Below are 20,076 nucleotides of genomic sequence, written 5' to 3'. Positions count from 1 at the left end.
TTGAAAATAGAATAGATTTTCACGTGTATTGATGACATATGATGAGATCGGTCTGTTAGGCAGTGTTGATAAAGTTGACATTTTTGTGTTTTTTTTATACATTTCGACTGTCAAAAGCATCGTGACATGACCGCGAGCCATTTGGTACTTTTTCATCACAATTACTCTATATAGAGCTATTCTGCCCTAAATGTGTCTCAGATATCAACTCAACTCTAAAAATTATGAATAGCGGGCATTGACGATATAAACATATTCCAAAATGAAGATATTTTAGTTTTTATTACAGAATCTTAACATTTTTGAGAGGAATATTGCCTATACCACATTCGTGAAGCTGAGGAACAGAGTATTATAAGATAGTGTATATATTTGAAACGCCCAGCAACCCTACGGCAACCCTACATTTGGTAGATTTCTACAAAAATTGGTAATTTTTTTACTATTTTGTAGAGAGGTAGAATTCTTAATTTTGGTAGATTTTGATTTTTCTATGAAAATAAAATTATGACAAATATTTCTATAGAAATAAAATCTTGACAAAATTTTCTATTAAAATAAAATTTTGACAAAATGTACTATACAAATAAAATTTTAACAAAATTTTTTATAGAAATGAAATTTTGACAAACTTTCCTATAGAATTAAAATTTTTACAAAATTTTCCGCAGAAATAAGATTTTGACAAATTTTTCTGCGGAAATAAAATTTTGAAAAAAAAAAATTTATAAAAATAACATTTTGAAATTTTCTATAGAAATAATATTTTGACAAAATTTTAACAAATTTTTCTATAGAAATAAAATTTTTACAAAATTTTCTGCAGAAATAAAATTTTGTCAAAATTTTCTATAGAAATAAAATTTTGTCAAAATTTTCTATAGAAATAAAATTTTTACAAAATATTCGCAGAAATAAAATTTTTACAAAATTTTCTGCAGAAATAAAATTTTGACAAAATTTTCTATAGAAATAAAAATTTCAAAACTGTTCTATAGAAATAATATTTTGACACAATTTCATATAGAAATAAAATTTTAACAAATTTTTCTATAGAAATAAAATTTTTACAAAATTTTATGCAGAAATAAAATTTTGACAAAAATTTCTATAGAAATAACAGTTTGAAATATTCTACAGAAATAATATTTTGACAAAATTCCATATAGAAATAAAATTTTAACAAATTTTTCCATAGAAATAAAATTTTTACAAAATTTTCTGCAGAAATAAAATTTTGTCAAAATTTTCTATAGAAATACAATTTTTACAAAATATTCGCAGAAATAAAATTTTTACAAACTTTTCTGCAGAAATAAAATTTTGACAAAATTTTTTTTAGAAATAAAAATTTCAAAATTGTTCTATAGAAATAAATTGTTGACAAAATTCTCCATTAAAATAAAATGTTGACAAAATTTACTATAGAAATAAAATTTTGACAAAATTTACTATAGAAATAAAATTTTTACAAAATTTCCTATAGAATTACAATTTTTACAAAATTTTCCGCAGAAATAAGATTTTGAAAAAAATTTTCTGCGGAAATAAAATTTTGAAAAAAGAAAATTATAAAAATAAAAGTTTGAAATTTCATATAGAAATAAAATTTTAACAAATTTTTCTATAGAAATAAAATTTTTACAAAATTTTCTGCAGAAATAAAATTTAGTCAAAATTTCCTATAGAAATACAATTTTTACAAAATATTCTCAGAAATAAAATTTTTACAAAATTTTCTACAGAAATAAAATGTTGACAAAATTTTCTATAAAAATAAAGTTTTGACAAAATTTTCTATAGAAATAAATTATTGACAAAATTCTCCATTAAAATAAAATTTTGACAACATATCCTATTTAAATAAAATTTTGACAAAATTTCCTATAGATTACAATTTTTACAAAATTTTCCGCAGAAATAAGATTTTGAAAAAATTTTCTGCAGAAGTAAAATTTTGAAAAAAAATTTATAGAAATAACAGTTTGAAATTTTCTATAGAAATAATATTTTGACAAAATTTCATATAGAAATAACATTTTGACAAATTTTTCTATTGAAATAAAATTTTTACAAAATTTTCTGCACAAATAAAATTTTCTATAGAAATAAAAATTTCAAAAAATATTCTGTATAAATAAATTGTTGACAAAATTTTTTATAAAAATAAAATTTTGACAAAATTTTCTATTTAAATAAAATTTTGACAAAATTTACTATAGAACTAAAATTTTGACAAAATTTTTATAGAAATAAAATTGTAACAAAATTTCCTAAAGAATTAAATTTTTTTTTAACAAAATTTTCCGCAGAAATAAGATTTTGACAAAATTTTCTGCGGAAATCAAATTTTGAAAAAAATTTGTATAGAAATAAAATTTTGAAATTTTCTATAGAAATAATATTTTGACAAAATTTCGTATAGAAATAAAATTTTGACAAAATTTTCGCAGAAATAAAATTTAGTACAAAATTTTTTATAGGATTTAAAATTTTGCAAAAAACAATTTTTTTAGAAAATTAAAAAAAAATCTGAATCGGTCTAGATTTAAATATACGTATAGTTACTTCTACAATAGTCTTTGTAATGGATATTATGTAATTTTAGCACCTTTTTGGCTTCGAAATGTAAATTTTTAATACAGTTTTAGCAATTTTTCGTCAACATCATTTATCATCCCTGCTGTAAGGGCACCATATTCGCCATACTTGTTTATGAGCATGAGAGTTAATATGAAGTGAGATACCTCATACTCTTCATTCTTCTCGTCGTTCTGGCCTTTGGCTACAATTCTACTCTCTTTTCATAACATTCTAAGTCACTCACACCTTTGGTGATCCTCTCCCTATGTTTTCCTTTGAATTGACAAAGTAGTATATGTATCGAAGTTTGTTACGGCTGGAATGTTAATGTGTCTTATGTTTCCATTACTAGAGATGAAAGGACATACTAAACTAAAGCCATAAAGTGATATTGACTTGATTTGCTAAAGGCATCTGGCCATCTATCTTGTATCCCTAATGACAATACATATTTAACACAAGCTTTTGTAGTTCCCCATTTAAATTACAAAGTCAGATCAAATCAAAGGTAGAATGGTAATATGACTCCACACTATAATCACAATAATCCTGCATGTTAATTTAAGAAACATCAGAGATTCTGGGCCGGTATTCGTTGTCTTTGATTTGGTTTTGTGAAAAAACAACAACAACAACAAAACGAGAAAGTAATTAAAAAATGTTGACCTTTTTCATAAAATGTATGGCTGTAGGCTATATTTAATCCCATAAATTGACGAGGTACTAACACAGGCACAGGAAGGATGGAGCAGAAACGTAAGGCTGTTTCTGTCGTTATTGTCGTTTCTTGACCCTTTTTTAATTGTCTCGCATCCTTTAGAGGGGTCAATGTTGTTTACCATTTTCTTTGGCTTTGGCCTTGTCTTTCTAAGAATTTCCGTTCGCTTCGCCACCATACCGAGAACATGGTTTTTGTTTAAAAGACCATGGACTGTTGCTGACAAAGGCTTGTTTTTTTTTTTCAACTAGCGTAACTTGAATGGCAAAGTTTTCGAAATTTAAATTTTCCTCACAATTTTCATTTGTTGAACTTTATAAAAACTAATCTAAGATAAACTTATAGGTGGGGGTGTGTTAGTCTGTGCTCTCACTCATCTAGAGTCTGATGGGAAGGGCTTAGCATTAAATGGATTTCTCTGATAATAATGTTTGGACTCTAGGCTCGATGAAAAAAGTGACCATCGAAAGTCACAGCCGTTCATATACAGAAAAAAAATGAACTACCTCTTGCGAGTTGTACATGTTAAAAAACATATCAGCTACCATGTAATTAACATTAAATGTTAAAGGTAACATTTATAATATTCGACAATGGAAACAATAACAAATTTGTTGTATATGTAAATTTCCTAAGTGTGTATCTTGTATTCGTTCTCTTCTTCTCTCTGTGCAATGCTCTCGTCAAAATTTGTTCTAAGTACTCTTTTTTATGCAAAGACAAGACACTGTCTTCATAGACAATAGAATACATATAGATGAACCATGGGTGTCAAACTAAAGGGTGATTCTTTTGAGGTTAGGATTTTCATGCACTAGTATTTGACAGATCACGTGGGATTTCAGACATGGTGTCAAAGAGAAAGATGCTCAGTATGCTTTGACATTTCATCATGAATAGACTTACTAACGAGCAACGCTTGCAAATCATTGAATTTTATTACCAAAATCAGTGTTCGGTTCGAAATGTGTTTCGCGCTTTACGTCCGACAAATTTTGTTCAGCGATGAGGCTCATTTCTGGTTGAATGGCTACGTAAATAAGCAAAATTGCCGCATTTGGAGTGAAGAGCAACCAGAAGCCGTTCAAGAACTGCCCATGCATCCCGAAAAATGCACTGTTTGGTGTGGTTTGTACGCTGGTGGAATCATTGGACCGTATTTTTTCAAAGATGCTGTTGGACGCAACGTTACGGTGAATGGCGATCGCTATCGTTCGATGCTAACAAACTTTTTGTTGCCAAAAATGGAAGAACTGAACTTGGTTGACATGTGGTTTCAACAAGATGGCGCTACATGCCACACAGCTCGCGATTCTATGGCCATTTTGAGGGAAAACTTCGGAGAACAATTCATCTCAAGAAATGGACCGGTAAGTTGGCCACCAAGATCATGCGATTTGACGCCTTTAGACTATTTTTTGTGGGGCTACGTCAAGTCTAAAGTCTACAGAAATAAGCCAGCAACTATTCCAGCTTTGGAAGACAACATTTCCGAAGAAATTCGGGCTATTCCGGCCGAAATGCTCGAAAAAGTTGCCCAAAATTGGACTTTCCGAATGGACCACCTAAGACGCAGCCGCGATCAACATTTAAATGAAATTATCTTCAAAAAGTAAATGTCATGGACCAATCTAACGTTTCAAATAAAGAACCGATGAGATTTTGCAAATTTTATGCGTTTTGTTAAAAAAAAAAGTTATCAAGCTCTTAACAAATCACTCTTTATGTTTGACAGTTCCGAAGATTAAGAATAAACGAGAAAAATAAGAGCACGCTTACATTCTCTTTCGTTTTCCTTTTTGTAGTTTGCCAATTTTACACAAAATTAGGACGTTTATGATGCACCAGAGGATTTATAAATAAATTAATATATTAAAAGTTCATATTTGAACAAAAAATTGTGACCAAAACCGCGAAAATATGAAATTTAATTTTGAGCAGCATTGCTCTTCACGAACAACACAATAGCAAATGCACACAAATTAATGTTTGGGACTGACTCTTTACGAAAAAATCAAAATGAAAGGTCAGAAAATTAATTTTTGGAACTGACACAGTTTTTTTTTTAAGAGAATAGTGGATCATCTATATGTATTCTATTGTCTATGACTGTCTTGTGCTCTGAGAATATGTTAAGAGAACAAATGCTAGACTCAGATAGATAAGCCTGTTCTCTCCGCGAAAAAAATGTGTCAGCTCCAAAAATTAATTTTCAGATATTTCGTTTTAATATTTTTGCAAAGAGTCAGAGTCAAACATTACTATTCCGCCATTTGGTTTTGTGAGGTTTGTAAAGAGCAATGCTGCTCAAAATTACATTTCGTAATTTCGCGGTTTTGTTCACATTTTTTTTTTGTTAAAATATGAACTTTTAATAATGTTATTTATAAAGCCTCTGGTGCGTCATAAACGTTATAATTTTATATAAAATTGGCAAACGAGAAAAAGGAAAATGAAGGAGAATGTAAGCTTATTCTTAATCTTCGGAACTGCCAAACCTCTAAGTCGTAGTCTTTTTTTTTTTTGTAATAATGAAATTCGACTAATCGACTTTTGATGTAAGCTAAAATCGAGTAAAAAGGTATATTTTTCCAAATTTTTAAAAAGAGGAAACTTAAAATACCAACCTTTTCAAAAACTGAACTCTCCCAAACTTAAAAAAGTCGAAAAGGCAAAATTTTAAATTTTGTATTTAACCGCCAAATCATATTAATCATTTCTGGTTTACTTAATTTTTTAATAAAAAAACAAGTAAGTAAAATCTAAAGTGGTGAAGGGTATAAATACTATGTCCCACCATAAATTACTTTTCAAAACATTTTCCTTCGAAATTGGAAATTTGATTCGCTGGATAGAATTTTGATCTGATTTAGGGAAAAAAAATTCGTTATGGCAACACTGGTAACAGGACACAAGCAGTGTTCATCTCTGTATCCCTTGAAGTCCATATCGTAAAAAAATGTTATATACGGTTTTGTTCTTTTTTTTTATTATTTTCTAATTTTATTAAAAAAATCCGAAATGATTTTCTACTTATGACAATAATCAACAAAAATTCTTGGAAAGTCAATACAAGAATGTTTTTTCCCCTAGATGCTCTCACACATTTTCCTCTCACTAAGAAATTAACTGTTATCGAGAAAGATTTTCTTCAATAATTTTATTAATAGCCCTTAACCAAATGGTTAACCTATGGTATAAATGTCTTTAGTACAAAAAAAAAAAAAAAAAAAAAAAACAACAATACACACTCAAACATTTATAGATTTCTTTGAAACAAAATCTATTTTTATACCATACAAATAAGATAATGAAAAAATTCTTGTATATTCTAAAGAGGAAACAAGTGGTAATGCCAACTAATAGACAAGAAACCCTAAACCAAAGACCATTAATAAAGAAGACGTGAGATAAGCTTGTTCTTCCTCTTTTTCTTGAAGAAACAGAGATTAATATCATACATGTTCCATGAGACATTGCAACTTTTTTTCGGTTTCTCTTTTCATTTTGCATTCGTAACAAAACTTAACTCGCTTATTTTAGCAATTTTTTTAACTCTTAAACGAACAAAAACACTTCGTGAAACATTTTATTAATAATTTAGAGCAACCAACACAGAAATTTGCTTGAAATTTTGGAGAAAATAGCTAAATAAAAATTGTCTGCATCAAACCAGTAAGTTCGGAGCGCTTTTCCAACAAGTATGATATTAATCTCCGTTTTCTATTACTAACACTATCAAAGCCCAGTGCACGTCTTCTTTATTAATGGTCTTTGCCCTAAACTTTCTGCCTTACCCGGATACCATAGAAATTGGTTATAGCCCTAAGCAAGGATAACATAGTAAACATCAACATGATGAATACACAAACAACACATTCACACAAAAGATGTTTACTTAGCATGGTCTGGTATTTGTTGAGAGTGAGTAGTAAATCAAAATGACTATGTTATTACTCACACACACACACACACACATTTTACGTTGCACAACATACAGGAACTACAAACTTAATCTTATTAAAGAGTAGAAACGATTGCAAAACAAAGATGTTTTATTAAATAAACTCATACAGCAACAATGGCAATACAAAGGCCGAGATATTCTCAACCAAGCGAACACGAATACTTGCAGACATATTTTATTTTATGGACAAAGAGCCCAGCAAAAAAAATTGAAAGTTCTTCTCAAGGCACAACTTTAAAAGAACTTCCAAAAATGCCCTCCCAAAGATGTTCTTTACTTTAACTGCACAGGAAGTTCATTTGAGTCAATTTTTTATAAGTGGCTTTTTCCATATTTTTAATGAAAAATTAATTAATAATTTTTGTTTCAAATAGATTAAAAACATATTAAGAATTAATAGAATGGTACAAATTATTTAAATTTAGCCGAAAAAAATGCTAAATCCTTTCTAGAAAAATTGCGATTGTTTTTTTTTAAATATTTGATGACAAACGTTCCAGACAAGCGTTATAATGCATTAAAAATCATAAAAAATTTTAAAAATTATTTATTTGTCAAAATATCAGAAAATTTTTTAATTCACATCCAAAACACTGAATTCGCCTTACACCTTAAGAAGTGGCTTTTGAAATTGTGGACATCCGTCCTATGGCAAGCCCATGTTAAATTCATCGCTTCTGCGTCAATTTGGCACCACTTCTGGATCCAAAAACAGTTTTCACTACTTTTTTGGCAACGGTTTTTTTGCTGGGAGATTAGAGAAAACTATGAAGATGTTAACTTTAACCTTTTAATACAAAGGTGAAATATATACTGCGGTGGCGGTAAATTTTACCACTTTAATTTTTTGAAAAAAAAATATTATTATTTTAATTTATTTGCTTTTAATATTGAGTTAGACAAGAGTTTTTTTAAATGGCTGCAGAAAGAAATTAAAGATAACAGACTCGTAGTTAAACAAAGCAAGGATTAACAGAATTCAGTTAAAGTAATTAAGATAACAGACTCGTAGTTAAACAAAGCAAGGATTAACAGAACTCAGTTTATTGAAAAAAAAATAATAAGAGAGAGAGAGTGAGAGAGTAAAATTTACCCTCACCACCACCACAGTAGTTAAAGGTTAAACTAAGCAATTGAGATGGGTGAAACCAAAGAAATATATATGCCGTAAATTCGGCTGGACCGAATCTAAAATACCCGTTTCCTTTGAAATGGACCATTTCCTTTGAAAAACAAACCTCATCGCAGTGCCATTCAAGCCAAAAATGATCTACTAAAATTTTAAGAAAATTTTACTAAAAAACCACCAAAAAATATATGTATATATTATTTTTCAGTGTTTGATTAAGTTTTTGTGGTTATTATAAAAAAATGTTTCTTAAAAAGAAATGCTTCATTATATTAGAAGTTTATTTATTATTTTATAATCACTCCAAATAGCGACAATTTATTTGAGTGTATAAATTATCCCTTGAATTGTAAATGTGTCGAAGGTGTAAAGATTTTTGTTTGCACCAACAAGAGAAACATACTACTTTCACAAAAGTCAGACTTTTATACTATGGTCTAAAACAAAAATATTTTTTTTTAATACAATTGACATCTACAAAAGGCAGAAAAAGGGAGACAAAAGTTTAAATTTATACATATATTTATTTATACAAACGGCAGAAACCTGATCTTGATATTATGATCTAAAACACAAATTAAAATATTTAAAAATATTGTCTTTATAGGAAATTTAGTATACAATTTTTTATAAAAAAATTTGATACAATTTTTTTTTCTAGAGAAAATTTTCTTTCTGCTCTACAGAAAATGTTTTTAAATGTTTATTTCTATAGAAAATTTTGTCAAAATTTTATTTCTATAGAAAATTTTGTCAAAATTTTATTTCTATAGAAGATTTTGCCAAAATTTTATTTCTGTAGAAAATTTTGTCAAAATTTTATTTCTATAGAAAATTTTGTCAAAATTTTATTTCTATAGAAAATTTTGTCAAAATTTTATTTCTATAGAAAATTTTGTCAAAATTTTATTTCTATAGAAAATTTTGTCAAAATTTTATTTCTATAGAAGATTTTGCCAAAATTTTATTTTTAATTCTATAGAAAATAATTTTTATTTTCTTTTCTAGAAAATTTTTTTTCTACAGAGATTACTGTCAAAATTTTATTTCTATAGAAAATTTTGTCAATATTTTATTTTTATAGAAAATTTTGTCAAAATTTTATTTTTATAGAAAATTTTGTCCAAATTTTATTTCTACAGAGAATACTGTCAAAATTTTATTTATATAGAAATTTTTGTCAAAATTTTATTTTTATAGAAAATTTTGTCAAAATTTTATTGCTATATAATATTTTGTCAAACTGTATTTTTATAGAAAATTTTATATCTATAAAAAATTTTGTCAAAATTTTATTTTTATAGAAAATGTTGTCAACATTTTAATTCTATAGAAAATTTTGTCAAAATTTTATTTCTATGGAAAAATTTGTAATAACTTTGTTGCTACAGAAAAATTTCTTTTCTAGATAAATTTTTTTTAAATTTTTTTCTACAGAGAATACTGTCAAAATTTTATTGCTATAGAAAATTCTCTCAATATTTTATTTTTATAGAAAATTTCATCAATTTCATCAATTTCAAATCAAAATTTTATTTTTATAGCAAATTTTGTCAAAATTTTATTTCTATAGAACATTTTGTCAAAATTTTAAAAATAAAAAAATTTCTAAAATTTTTTTATAGAAAATTTTTTATTCTGCTGTACAGGAAATGTTTTAAAAATTTTATTTCTATAGAAAATTTTGTCAAAATTTTATTTTTATAGAAAATGTTGTCAACGTTTTAATTCTATAGAAAATAATTTTTAATAATTTTATTTCTACAACAAAATTTCTCTTCCAGGGAAATTTTTTTCAAAATTGTTTCTACAGAAAATACTGTCAAAATTTTACTTCTATAGAAAATTTTGTCAAAATTTTATTTTTATAGAAAATTTTGTCAAAATGTTATTTTTATAGAAAATTTTGTCAAAATTTTATTGCTACAGAACATTTTGTCAAACTGTATTTCTATAGAAAACTTTGTCAACATATTATTTCAATAGAAAATTTTATATCTATAAAAAATTTTGTCAAAATTTTATTTTTATAGAAAATGTTGTCAACATTTTAATTCTATAGAAAATTTTGTCAAAATTTTATTTCTATGGAAAAATTTGTAACAACTTTGTTTCTATAGAAAAATGTCTTTTCTACAGATAATTTTTCCAAAATTTTTTCTACAGAGAATACTGTCAAAATTTTATTTCTATAGAAAATTTTGTAAAAATTTTATTTCTATAGAAAATTTTGTAAAAATTTTATTTTTATAGAAAATTTTTCAAAATTTTATTTTTAGAGAAAATTTTGTCAAAATTCTAGTTTTATAGAAAATATAGAAATAGAAAATTTTATCAAATATTTCTATAGAAAATTTTGTCATAATTTTATTTCTATAGAAAAGTTTGTCAAAATTTGGTATTTTATTTTTATAGAAAATTTGTGAAGTACATCTTAGTTGAAAAGAAAAAATCTACCAAAATATCAAGTATCTATCATCAATAATTCTACCAACTGTGGCAACCGTGAGAGGGTTACTTGATAATATAGATAACAGCGTCTTCAAAAAAAGTAGTGAAAATGGATCCGGAAGTGGTACAAAATTGGCGCAGAAGCGATGAGTTTAACATGGGCTTGTCATAGGACGGATGTCCACCATTTCAATAGCCGTTGCACTAAATATGCATCACTTCTTTAGGTGTGATCCGAATTCAGTGTTTTGGATGTGAATTAAAAAATTTTGTGGTATTTTGACAAATGATTAATTATTATAATTTTTTATGATTTTTAATGCAATCTAACGCTTCTCTCTTACTCTGTTTTTAACATATTTGAAACAAAGTAAAAAAAAGTGAATTATAATAAAGAGTAGTTAAAATAAAGAACATCTCTGGAAAGACATTTTTAGAAATGCTTTTAAAGTTGTGCCTTTAGAAGTACTTCCAATTTTTTTTTTTTTTGCTGGGTAATGATAACTTCCCGAACTTAATTTTAAAATTTCTCTAGACAAACAAAAGTAGATAGGGGTTATTTTTTTTATTTCCGGGAAAGCGGGATTTTGTCAATTTGCATTCAAAAAGCAAGGTTAAATATATAGTTTTTTTGTTAATATTTTTTTCTTTTATATTTTTATATATTTTGTTTTTCAGACCTATCAGGATCCCACTTAAATAAAAAATAGCTTAAGGCCTATGTTCTAAGGCGCTATGTAGGAATCTAGCAATGACTAGTGTTTGCAAATCTTACATCAGTCGCACTGTAACATTTTCAGATAACATTCTTATTTTATATATTTAATTATTGTGCTTTTACACCTTTATGTTAACCTAACTAAATTGGATTAATAGACATCATTTATGTTAAATACTCATTGCTAATGTTATGAAGTCATTGCTATGCTAGTGATCATTTACAATAATAAAAGCTTTTACTCTCATTAAATTACATTAAATCGCTTTTGGTAATTCCTCAAATTACTCAATGCTCTCAATTACATCACTCTCAAACAGGGCTGCCAATAAAATTTCAAGAATAATCGTCACTTTCTTCCGAAAAAATCATCATAATCGTCACTTCCATTTTAAAAATCGGCAAAAAATCATCAATGTTAATAATATTAAAACCAAACTACATTTTTGGTTAAAAACAAAAATATTTATTTCATATAAAGAACAGAAAATTAACACAACTATGCATTTTAACATAATAATCATAATGAATTCAGTCTTGTATAAAAATCAAAATAAAAAAATAACATTTTTATGTAATGCAATTCAAAAAATAATATAAAAAAATATTTTTTTACTGCAATAAGTTTTTTATTTAAAAATAAAAACAAGTATATACAGCACTAAGTTCGTCCGGGCCGAATCTTAAATACCCACCACCATGAACCAAATATTAGGGTTTCCTTTGAAATTTCAGGAGGGTTTGAGGACACTTCCCCAAGATAAATTTAAAGATTTCCCCTATAAGGACTATATCAGATTCTGGATTTATAAGAACCATTTTTGTTTGAGTTTTAGAGGAATCATTAACATCTCTTGTAAGTGTGCAAGAAAATTATAAAAAAAAACGCCTTGATTTGAAATCTTAAATCTGTAGAAGTAAAATCTGGAAATTTCAAGCAATTTTCATGATCAGTGCGCCTTCTACACCCTCAAGAAGTGAAGTCGGTCTATATGGAGGCATTACCAAATGGACCGATAAAAACTTAATCCGATACACGTTTTTGTGAGCCTAAAATACCAGAATATTTACAATTTCAGGCAAATCAGATAAGAACTACGGTTTCTAGAAACCCAAGGAGTTAAATCGGGAGATCGTTCTTATGGGGGCTATACCAAAATATGGACCGATATTCACCGTTTTCGGCACACCTCTTTATGACCCGAAAATACCTCTATATTTCCAATTTCAGGCAAATTGGATAAAAACATCGGATTCTAGAAACCCAAGAAGTAAAATAGGGAAATCGGTCTATATGGGAGCTAAACCAAAATATGGAATGATACTCACCATTTTTGGCACACCTCTTTATGGTCATAAAATACCTCTAGATTTCAAATTTCAGGCAAATTGGATAAAAACTACGATTTCTATAAGCCCAAGACCCCAAATCGGGAGGTCGGTTTATATGGGGACTATATCAAAACATGGACCGATACTCACAATTTTTGACACACGTATTTGTGGTCCTACAATACCTCTAGATTTCCAATTTCAGGTAAATTGAATAAAAACTGCGGTTTCTATAAGACCAAGAAGTAAAATCGGGAGGCCGTTTTATATGGGGACCATACCAAAACATGGACCGATACTCACAATTTTTGGCACACGTATTTGTGGTCCTACAATACCTCTATATTTCCAATTTCAGGTAAATTGAATAAAAACTGCGGTTTCTATAAGCCCAAGAAGTAAAATCGGGAGATCGGTCTATATGGGGGCTATACCAAAACATGAACCGATACTCACCATTTTTAGCACACCACTTTATGGTCATAAAATACCTCTAGATTTCAAATTTCAGGCAAATTGGATAAAAACTACGATTTCTATAAGCCCAAGACCCCAAATCGGGAGGTCGGTTTATATGGGGACTATATCAAAACCTGGACCGATATAGTCCATCTTCGAACTTGACCTGCCTGCAGACAAAAGACGAGTTTGTACAAAATTTCAGCACGATTGCTTCATTATTGAAGACTGTAGCGTGATTACAATAGACAGACAGACAGACAGACAGACAGACGGACATCGTTATACCGGCTTAGAATTTCTCCCTGATCAAGAATATATATACTTTATATAGTCGGAAATCGATATTTCGATGTGTTACAAACGGAATGACAAACTTATTATACCCCCGTCACCATTCTATGGTGGTGGGTATAATAAAGATCTTTAATATTTACATATGTGTTGCCCTATTTTCCAAAATTTGACAGTTTGCAAACATTTTATTAAAAATAAAATTTTTTAAAATTTTCTTACAAATACAATTTTGCAAAAATGTTCATAGAAATACATTTTTGCAAGAATTTACTATAGAAAAAATTGCCAAAAATATTCTATAGAAATAAATTTTTGCAAGAATATTCTATAGAAATAAAAATGTGCAAAAATTTTCTACAGATATAAAGGCTTGAGAAAGTTTTCTATAGAACTAAAAATTTGACAAAATTCTCTATAGAAATAAAATGTTGACAAAATTTTTTATAGAAATACAATTTTGACAAAATGTTCTATAGAAATACAATTTTGACAAAATTTTCTATAGAAATAAAATTTTGACAAAATTTTCCATAGAAATAAAACTTTTAAAAAATGTTCTATAAAAATAAAATTTTGACAAAATTTTCTATAAAAATAAAATTTTGACAAAATTTTCTATAGATATAAAATTTTGAAAAAAATTTCTATAGAAATAAAATTTTGCCGAAATATTCTATAGAAATAAAGATTTGACAACTTGTTCTGTAGAAATAAAATTTTAACAAAATTTTCTATAGAAATAAAATTTTGATAAAATTTTCTATAAAAACAAAATTTTGACAAAATTTGCTATAGAAATAAAATTTTGCCGAAATTTTCCATAGAAATAAAGATTTGACAACTTGTTCTGTAGAAATAAAATTTTAACAAAATTTTCTATAGAAATAAAATTTTGATAAAATTTTCTATAAAAATAAAATTTTGACAAAATTTGCTATAGAAATAACATTTTGAACAAAAATCTATAGAAATAAAATTTTGCCGAAATTTGACAACTTTTTCTGTAGAAATAAAATTTTAACAAAATTTTCTATAGAAGTAAAATTTTAACAAAATTTTCTATAGAAGTAAAATTTTGACAAAATTTTCTATAGAAATAAAATTTTGACAAAATTTTCTATAGAAATAAAAATTTGCTGAAATTTTCCATAGAAATAAAGATTTGACAACTTGTTCTGTAGAAATAAAATTTTAGCAAAATTTTCTATAGAAATAAAATTTTGATAAAATTTTCTATAAAAATAAAATTTTGACAAAATTTGCTATAGAAATAACATTTTGAAAAAAAATCTATAGAAATAAAATTTTGCCGAAATTTGATAACTTTTTCTGTAGAAATAAAATTTTAACAAAATTTTCTATAGAAGTAAAATTTTGACAAAATTTTCTATAGAAATAAAATTTTGACAAAATTTTCTATAGAAATAAAATTTTGACAAAATTTTCTATAGAAATAAAAATTTGCTGAAATTTTCTATAGAAATAAAATTTTAACAAAATTTTCTATAAATTCCATAAAAAATATTTCTTTCTAATAAAACAAAATTTTTATATATACTAACCGCAAACATTTGATCAACAACTACAAGATATTTTTGTAATTTGGTCGATTTTTGATAAAATTTTCTTCAAATTTTGGTGATCAGTTTTGGCACGAGTGGCAACCGTGATACTAACACTGTACACACAAAAAAAATTCACGTAAATTTTTCCAATTAAAATTGTAATAGAGTTTTAAAAAATATTCAATTAAAAATTTAATTGATTCAACAAATTTTTTAATTGAAACAAAAATCAATCACAAAAATAATAGTATCAATTAATTTTTTAATTGGATCAATTAACTTTCAATTAATTGACCTTCAATTAATTTTTTTAATTGATACTATCATTTCTGTGATTGAAGACATTTCAATTAAAAATTAATTGGATCAATTAATTTCGTGATTGAATCAGGAACATTTTTTTTTGTGTGTAGATGTAAAGTGAGGTATAGCTCCTACATGTATGAAGTCTCTAGCAAAAACTTGCAATTTCTCTATCTGACTATTGTCAAATGTATTCTCTCTTTTGGTGGCTCTTAATATGTAAACGAACTGCTTCTAGTCCAAATTGTTGAACTGAGCTAATATCGTCATTTTTGGGGCAAAAATCGGAAAATCGGCATTTGCTATTTTTTTGAGTAAAAAATCGTCAAAATGCAGATAAATCGGCAAAAGTGGCAGTCCTGCTCTCAAATACTCTTTGAGTTATCTCATTGTGAAATACTCTATATATCTCTATTCTATTTAAATGGAAAACATAATGGTAGAAACCATTGAAATTGTAACATAATTGTGAGAGAACAGAGAAATAACGAAGACGCTGCCGAACTTGATAGTAGGGTTTCTTTTCAGAAAGCTAAAAACATAAAAAATAATCGCCAAGACTCAATGGCATGTTAATACTACAGCAGCAAGCGATTCCTAAGGAAAAAAAAAAATAAATAAATATAATCGTAAAAAAAGCATGTCCCTCTAATTAGAAAACCTCAGGCCGATAAACGTTTGGAAAAGTCGACATTTCCAAGAGAACCCCATATTGTCTAATGTATAATTGCTAATTGTTCACTCTATGAAAGGTCTACAACTTTTTAAGCTGTTGTAAACATAAACACTTCATTTACAAATAATTCAGTCTAAATAAACCACAAACAAACCAAACAAATTGTATCACGGGGGGAGCCCTTCATCCCTGCAACACTGAAATAAGTTGTGTTCCAAGAATTCATTGTTGTATGCAGACCATCTTAAAAAGTTTTCGCAAGCACATAAATCATTACAGTACAATTTTTACAGGCAACTGTAGAAGATGCCTCCCATGATGCTCTATAATACTAACAACATAATTATGATTCTTTGAGATTTACGTTTTTCTAAGGAAAGAAAAAAAAACAAACAAAATGGACTCCATCATCAAAAGCCAACCAAAATCTTTTGTTGTAGTTTTTAGTCAACTTCCAAATGGAATTTACGAAATTTCCACCATCATCTCTTCTTCTCTAGCCATATAAATTCCCCTTCATTGTCGTTGCCAAAATATACTGAAACAGGCGGCCAGAAAGTAACATTGCTACACAAAGAAAATCGAAAACATGAGAAAAAAAATTTAGTTTAGTCGCTCTATCCCTGTAGCTCTCCTGGAGAAATGAGAAAATTGGCAAATGCGAATTTAAGCAGCAGCATGTATTTTTACTTTTACACAAACATTGAGATATATCCGTATGTCTACATTTACATAAAATGAGGAGCACGTCCAACAACTTGTTGCCAGATTTATTTGCACACACATACATTGCGATGTTTGTGTACGCATGAATGTTTTCACTTTTCCCATTGTGTGTGAAAAACTGTTGATGGGATAATGTTGTTACCTGAGAAGCACAGTGTTTTAAAGTGAATTGAAATAAGCAAAACAGACAGTAACATTTTCAAATAGTACAGAGTAGCTAACATGTATTGTTACCAATTCAAATGGCCAGCAAAAGTGTCACCAAAAATCTATGAAAATGATTTTCTGGATATGGACAATTTTAAAAATCGGATCACATGCTTGCCATAGGTTGGAAATCACACATATAACATAAATTAATTTAACAAAAACTTAAAAAAAATCATTGGCCTAATTGACTTAATGTTTCAAGTTTGATTAAAAAGTTAATTGTATCAATTAGTTTTTTAATTAAAAAAATTGCAATCATTGTCCTAACAGCATTTTCCAATGTATTTTATTGGAAATATTTTTTCTTTATTTAAATGTAATTAATGTTTTAATTAATTAATATTACAATCACATAAATAAAATTTTTCATGGATTTCTTACTTGATTTTATGTTTTAACGTAATTAAAAAGTTAACTGTAACAGCTCATTTTTTTCAACTTCAAACTAATTTTTAATTGGAAACATTTTGATGATATTTTTTTTTGTGTTCCATCTTTGGCTTGGAATCAATACCAAAATCCTTAAGGGAACCTCAAAATCTTTGGATGTAAGTAAATTTTTTATTTGAGTATGTATTAAAGGGTGATACGGTCAAAATTTGGTCAATATAAACTTGACGTATTTCTTTCAATTTTGCATTTAAAAAAACACCTCTGTTTTTTTAAATGCACCCCTCATTTTGAAGGTGTGTGTGTGTGTAGAATGTTGCTCCTATTTTGATTTTGGAGTTCACTCTTCAGTTGTCAAAATGCCGTCCAAGCAAGAAGAGCAGCATATCAAAATTTTGCTCTCGCATCGCGAAAATCCGAGCTACTCGCACGCAAAGCTGACAAAATCGCTAAAAGTTGTCAAATCAACCATTACAAATGTAATTAAAGTGTTTGGGGAACGTTTGTCGACAGCCAGGAAGTCTGGATCGAGGGGAAATCGAAAACTGGAAGCCGCTGAGACGACAAAGAGAGTTGCCGATAGTTTCAAGCGAAACCCTAACCTCTCTCTCCGAGATTCCGCAAATAAGCTGGGTGTATCGTCTACAACCGTGCATCGAGCCAAAAAACGAGCCGGACTATCGACTTACAAGAAGGTAGTGATTCCAAATCGCGATGATAAACAAAATACGACGGCCAAAGCGCGATCCCGGAGGCTGTACACGACGATGCTGACGAAGTTTGACTGCGTGGTAATGGACGACGAAACCTACGTCAAAGCCGACTACAAGCAGCTTCCGGGACAGGAGTTTTATACGGCAAAAGGAAGGGGAAAGGTAGCAGATATTTTCAAGCACATAAAACTGTCAAAGTTCGCAAAGAAATATCTGGTTTGGCAAGCCATCTGTACCTGTGGCTTGAAAAGCAGCATTTTCATAGCTTCCGGGACTGTCAACCAAGAAATTTACGTGAAAGAGTGTTTGAATAAACGTCTGCTGCCTTTCCTGAAGAAACACGGTTGTTCAGTACTGTTTTGGCCGGATTTGGCATCTTGCCATTACGGTAAACAGGCCATGGAGTGGTACGCCGCCAACAACGTGCAGGTGGTTCCCACACGCTCACAAAAAATCGCTTCTGTAACATATACTCCCAAACATATTTTGCTTCAAGCATATACATTTTTGGGTATTGCCCAAACATTTATATGTTTGATCTCTTCCAATATATAATATGTTTGAAAGCATATTGGTCTAAACAATATATGTTTGGGTAGTCTAAGTCCCAAACATTTTGTATTTTTGCATCCAAATTCAATAATGTTGTCTTCCAAAAAACAATATGTTATTATGTGAACATATAATATGTTTGGAAGCATTTTGCACCCAAAAATATTATATGCTTAAAAAAAATTCTCCCAAACAATATTGTGCTCAAAATTTTATTTATTTATTTATGTATTTACAATCATAATGAATTATGAAAATAAACAGGTAATATAGGTGCTAACAACATGAATGCTCAAAATTTTGTTTCTGCCCAATTGTATATTCCCCCACATCTTTCTCACTTCCACGAGATTTTTTAGTTCTTAGCACCTTTTTCTGTAATACAAACATTGTAGAAGAAATTATTCAATTGTATGATTTTTTTTTATTTTAATTTTACCTTTTGCCGGACGGGGATTCGAACAGCGGACCACACAGTTTGTAAGGATCAAAGAAGTAGCTGATCAATTGCCCAAGGAAAAATAAAAAGTTTATTTTGTAATAACAAGCAACAACCACCACCTTAATTCAATATCGCTCCCTGTTAAATAGCGCTCCAAGCTACTAAACACATATATGTTTATAGGCTATTTCTAAATTAATATATGTTTGCATCCAAGCATATTATATTTACAAACATTTTATGTCCCAAACATAATATGTTCTAACATATTAACATATATGTCCCAAACATGTTATGCTAGTTTATGAACATTATATGCTTGCACTCAAAAATATTGTGTTTAAAAATTTGTGTTCCAAACATATAATGTTTATAGCCAAACATATGAAAAACAGTCTTTTTCATCCGTGCAAGGACGAGAACCCTCCCAACACGCCAGAGCTCCGCCCAATTGAGAAATACTGGCCTATTGTCAGGCGGAACCTAAAGAAGACCAAAAAACTGCTAAGGACGAGCAGCAGTTCAAGGCAAACTGGCTTTCTGCGGCGAAGAAGGTGGACAAGGTGGCTGTACAAAATCTGATGGCAGGTGTCAAGCGTGAGGCCCGGCAATTCGGATTTGGAAAAGCGAAAGCCTAACTGAATATTTTTCCTGAATTTTATACTAATTGAACTTGAAAAAGAAATTTAATTTGATTTTTTAAATAAACGATTTCACCGATTTACACGCGTTTTCCCTTGACCAAATTTTGACTGTATCGCCCTTTAAATAGTAAATTCAACCCACTGTGACCATATGGCTAGCTTATCTCAAATATTGGTGTTGTTGGTGCATTTGTATGGCAA

The 20,076-nt window shown here is 28.3% G+C and overlaps 1 protein-coding gene across 1 annotated transcript in view; it reads left to right on the top strand.

Annotated features, from left to right (window-relative positions):
* Nucleotides 1–20,076, top strand: part of Rab26 (RAS oncogene family member Rab26) — a 170,646-nt gene that overhangs the window by 40,065 nt on the left and 110,505 nt on the right. The gene's annotated exons all lie outside the window — the stretch shown is intronic.

This window comes from Haematobia irritans, chromosome 4 (assembly GCF_050003625.1).
Source record: "Haematobia irritans isolate KBUSLIRL chromosome 4, ASM5000362v1, whole genome shotgun sequence".
Classification (NCBI taxonomy): domain Eukaryota; kingdom Metazoa; phylum Arthropoda; class Insecta; order Diptera; family Muscidae; genus Haematobia; species Haematobia irritans.
Note: the sequence above shows the minus strand (reverse complement) of the source record. Positions and strands in the feature narration are given on the sequence as shown.